Genomic DNA, 6,000 nt, shown 5'->3' with positions numbered 1-6,000 from the left:
GTGCAAGAGGGACATGAAGGCATGCAACATTTCAACCGATGGCTGGGAAGAGCTGGCCGAGGACCGAAGCACCTGGAGACTGATGGTAAACAATGGCATATCAGTCGCTGATGCGAGGAGAGGCCAGTTGGCGGAAGAGAAACGTAAGAGAAAGAAGAACGCAACAGCAACCACAGTAACGCAGACTTCCCAGTATGTCTGCACCAACTGCAATAGGGACTGTCACTTACGTATAGGCCTGCACAGCCACAGCAGACGATGCCAACAGAGACAGACAACACCCCAAGGGCGCTATTCGCATGGTCTTTCGAGACCGAGTCGCCAATGATGATGATGATGATATCAGTAGATTAGAACCATGATGCAGTGGTAGTGCGGCTGATTCTCGTTCGTTGACTCTGTCAAGGGGCTAGTGGTTCGAATCTCGTAACGGGCATATTGTCGACGGTACCGATTTATAGGATTTTTCTATATAATTGGGTGCGCCAGCAGCAGCCCCATGTAGACCCCTCCCCCCCCCCCCCATCACGTCAAACAACATGATAAGTACGTTTTACTCACCTGGGGTTTGATGGGGGGGGGGTACGTACATGAAAAGTGCACAGACAGCCTTCTGAATATTCTGACATTTCGTTTCGCTGGGGGTATGTTTGCGTGGCGCCCCTAAAATAAACAGTAGCGTGGATATGTAAACTCAAAGTCACATGGGTACCCCACAGAAAAAATTTCAGAAAGAATATGGCCAAAAAGAAACGAGCATGGGATGCCGAGAAGACCATAAGAAATGTCTCAACAAGACAAAAGTCTCAAGCAAAAGATCCCATGGAAGACACACAGGCCAGTGCAGGGACCATGAAATGATAACCGCTCATCATGCTACTGTTTATTTTTGGTCTAAAATATGTTTCTTTTAAATATATAATATGGGTATGTATATATATATATATATATATATATATATATATATATATATATATATATATATATATATATATGTGTGTGTGTGTGTGTGTGTGTGTGTGTGTAATGAATTACGAAAATATCATTGATGTAATTGATGCTATTAAAACATTATACCATGACGGTATAAAATTATCTGATGAATTAAATCCTGGAGAAAAAAAAATTGATTTTGAAACACTGCAAGAGGCTAAACATGAAGGGCGGTTTATTTTGACATCCCAATATAGATTTATAAAGAAGATTCAGGCGGCTATGTATCAATCGCTAGCTACGGTAGAAGAAACGCGAGTAAAATAATTTGTTTCGCTGTCTCATGCAATTGAAAAAATTAGATCACAATTATGTCATGAATACGAAGCACAGAAAAATAATACTCGCGTAAGGCAACTAGAAAAATTATATCAGATCGTGAAACGATCGAAAACTAAAGTTAGACCCCCCCCCCCTTGATGAAATCAAGGATTTAAGTACGTGGAAATGAAATCAAGTACGTGGAAATGAAATCGAAAGTAAAAAAGAATACTTACAGATTATATTTTTGTTTTTGTTTCTCACTGACAGATCCCAGTATTATTTTTTTTGTTTTTCACTGAAACGATTTTTACTAGTAAACACACTATCAGATTTAGCAAATCGGACGATTTTCATGATTTTTAGTAGTAAACACCCCTATGAAATTACGAAGCGCATGATTTTGAGTAACTTTTACCCTATCAACGCTGAGAAATTCTACAGGTTTTCATTATTCAGTAGAGTTAGATAATAAATTCCTTAAGTGGATCAAATTTAATGCAAGAGTGTGCATAATTTAGAATCTGATCTTTATCACACGTGACCATATAAATATGTTCTCGCTGTAGTTTATCCAACTGCGATTATGTCAATAAAAAATCTTCGTTACCGTATACATCAATAACCAAATCAACTGTGCCGACTAGAAACTGTGTAAACACTTTTTGATGTAGTTTTCAAGTACTTGCTTGTCGTGTATGAAAACCTTCGCGTGTTGGTACATTATATAATACTCGCTTGATTAATTTAAGTTAGAAATCAAGGTCGTGGAAATAAATACGAAAGTAGTAGTCAGTAAAAAATAAATTTCTGACAGATTTCAGTAAAATATTATATTTTTTCACTGAAATGTTAGATTTGCACGATTTGTACTTGTAAATACCCTATCAGAATTAGGAAATCAGTCGATTTACACGATTTTAGCTACATTATTACTTTTTGAATTAACAGCATTGACCGATTTTCAGTACAATATAAACTTCTTAATTCTGAGCGACAGTAAAAATCAACATCCACCTTGACCGTCAGGAGAATTATTTTTTTGGTACTGTTTTCTTGAATCGTAGATTTAACAATGAGATCTTTACGATGGTAGATCTTTACGATCGCACAAGTAAATTAATATTAACTATTTCATTCCTCAAATCCAGCAAGTGGCCAAACTGGTCAGTTAGTTTGAAATTTATTCTCGATAACAGACGGTTATGACATCGTAGATAGACCGGATTTATCGGCTCTTGCACAATCAGAAATCCTGGTGGGTTTTTTTTATATGAATGAATAAAGAACAAATCCTTGCTGGGCTTGATTTGATACTGTCGTGTCCGTGCTGCAGCTGTCATCGATCACATCACACACAAGATTAACCTCGACCACCTGGGTTATATTTACAATTTCCGGAGATACATGTCGTCCTATCGCCTCTGGGCTATTGTTGTGTTGGAGAATAGTTGCCGGTGGTAGTGTTTTTCTCCACTGCGCAAGAATGTCATCGAAGAACTCATCAATGATTTTGTTGATGGATTGTTTTAGTTCGTCTGAACGATCGTTAGGGAATTTAAAATTTGGCAGATCAGCCTCTGTTATTTTGTGATAATCGAGAAATAATTTCTTGGCTTCATTATTCTTAGTGTCAAGTACCGCTTGTTTACTTTTTTGAACAATGAGCTCATAACGAAGCATTAATTGATGTAAATAAAAAAGTGTAGAAATAATGTTACCACGATTTGATGTTATATCGGAAAGATATTCTATGAAATAATCACGTAGCGACTTTAACTCTTTTCTATAATCCTCCTCCATATCAGTTAGTATAATTCTCATTTCTTCCTCTATATGAAAATCAGCTTTGCTGCCATACCCCCATTTTGGAAATCTTCCTACTATAAACGTTGTGAAATCGGACTTTTTAGGTTCAGGTGGTATCGGTTTCTCCGACGGTTGAATTTCAGGCTATCCTAACATTGTTCTGATCGTACTCTGATATATATATATATCCACGGCGTAGTCAGGAGAGTTTATCTTGATTGCAGAAGATAGTGTTAGTTTATGAACGGTTATTGCTATTTTGGATTCTTCCCCGGTGACATTTTTTATTCGACGTTGCAATTCCTTATTGATTTCTTCGATTTGAGAGCTCCCGGATGGTAACCCAATGGCGACATTCCAGTCGGATGTGCCATCTGGTTTATTTTTATTTGCAAACACAAACGAATTATTTGCTGGTAATCCACAAAATGACATTGATCTGATATTTGGCCAGCTGTGGTATACTCGTAATTGTGCTAGCGCGAACTCGCTTACCGAAATCGCTGTTGGAAAATGAATACTAAATTCTGGTTTGGTCCAGCTTACTGTTATTATCGAAGTTCTCACGAGGCTTGTATTTGCGGCTATCTGCTGAAGCAATTCCAACTTTGTTGCCATTATTTATCGTGTTGTTTTCAAATAGTGAGACTCGGACTGCTTGTAGTCGCTGTATACCTTAGATATCAGCGCGAGTTCAGAATCTGATATCGTTGTATCATTGAGGATTGATGATATCATCGATGATAATTTAGAATATGCGCCCGTGGCTGTGTTTAATCGTGTAATATAGTTCTTTAATTTCATACTTGTACAACCTGATATTTTTTTCGCGATCATATAAGAACCTTCCGCTATTGCTGCTGATGTTGATGCGGTAATTGTTATCGCGATTGCAATTGTTACCGGGGTAAGCGCTGATAATACTATTCCGATGGACGCAACTAACGCGGATACCGAGTATACTGTAACGTCAAGAATTGATCGTTCGTCGCTTTTATTTTTCTGCTTTTGTTGTATACGCGTTGACGGCATTTTTTAACTCTGATTGTCATTCACGTACTTGATAGTATCTATATTGTTGAGCGCTTAACTCTGTTAAGAATATTGTTGTTGACTTCGTCAACGCCATTATTATTGTACGCAGTAGCCAATTGAGGGGTTTCAGCTACAAATTCCAGACACCACCAGTAAGATGTTGCGGTTAATTTCTTGTCGGCGGCTTCCAGAATAAATGTTTCTTCGGTTCCGCTATTTAACACAACAGACACAACCCCAGAAAACTTGTCGGTGGAATGCCGCCATGGATACGTTGTAAATATCTCGATTTGTGCAGCACTGAATACAGACAGTATACATATACCAGTAACTCTTGCGGTGTATTTGATAGTATTATTTTGTTTTGACCAGGTTGCGAATCCGGATGATACGGTGTATACTATGTTGTAACGGGTTTAAATAACTCTTCTGCACCCGTTGCAAATTCAACTTGTGCTTGCTGACGTTCTTGAAGTGTTTGTCTTACAGAATCACGAACAGGAAGATATTTTTTGATTGCTTCTAGTCGCTCTCGAGCTAATCTAGTGGTATGTGCTTCTCCGATGTTAGCCATTATTGATAACACAATTTTTTAATTCATAGCAGCAACGAGGGCGACGCTCTCTAACTTGTCACTGACACAATCGCTGATTTTTTTATGTGTCGGCGAACAACGCCGTCTCATGTCGGATACTGAGAAAAAAACTTGATTTTTTGCGATTCTCCAGGAAGGCTTATTTTGCGAATCTGAGGGTGAATATAGGCTGTTCGCCCTCTCTGCTGCTACCGCTGTGTGCTTCAAAAGTTAAAATGTAAAAGAGCGTCAAAAATAAATATGCAATTTTCAACCAAGGCTGTGCAATTCAGCAGATAAAATGTCACAACTCGACATCCGAAATGGAACTGTCATTGCAGTCTGATTCAGCACGTGGGTTCCCACACATATGGGAATGGGGGCAGCGGCAATTGCCCCTGCCTTTACCAATTTCATCTCAAATAACATGTTTTGTCACTACATGTTTGCCACCCCTCCCCCCAAAAAATAATTCCAAGAATTCTGAGGGCGCCCTTGATTCAACATGTGAAATCGCAATTCCCGATATCCTATATTGAAATTTCAACCACTGCTGCCTATTTTCAACCGATAAATAATGAAACCTTGATATAGAAAATGGAACCTTCAGCCACCGATACGTAATTCAACAGATAACAATCGATAAATAGAGGAAATCAGATGGGTAATGATATAATACTGAATGTATGGAACGAGTTGAATAAAGTCCAGCTTTTGCAAGCTTTTCAATGAGTTTCATAAGTTTAAGTATTAAATAATTACCCGTTTGAGATACTTTATATTACAGACTTTATTTCAGTGGAACTTATTTAGATAGAAAGAAGAACGAATACTTTTGTTCATTCTGACAGACGTTGCACCATTCATTTTTTGTCCGTAAAAGTAATCCCAAACAAAGTTGAACTATTATTAATGTTTGAAAGTAGATTGTACTTTTCTTACAAACCGTAAATCAAAGAACAAGCGTCGTTCCAGATTAAAAAAAAAAAAAAAAAAAAAAAAAAAAAAAAAAAATTAAATAGACAAAATCATTTTTCAGCACAGAATGTCCAATGCGCGTGATGTCTCATTGTTTGATGCAGTACCCGTTGGATAACAGTTGGCGATCCATGTTTACGTAACCTAAAGTGTCACGTTCACAACTAAACATTACATTGTTGCGGCATTCTTGTGAAAGAAGGTTTACTGGATACAGAAATTACCATATTTATTGTAAAATATTTGTGACCGGATATTTGCAGTATTTGATTTGGAATAGTAGACTACAGAATATGTAAACACATTTTTCATTATGAGTTGGAATTGCATCACATATTTACCACGTAAAT

This window comes from Sinohyriopsis cumingii, chromosome 8 (assembly GCF_028554795.1).
Source record: "Sinohyriopsis cumingii isolate HCF-2022 chromosome 8, ASM2855479v2, whole genome shotgun sequence".
Taxonomy (NCBI): domain Eukaryota; kingdom Metazoa; phylum Mollusca; class Bivalvia; order Unionida; family Unionidae; genus Sinohyriopsis; species Sinohyriopsis cumingii.
This window is presented reverse-complemented; position numbering follows the sequence as displayed.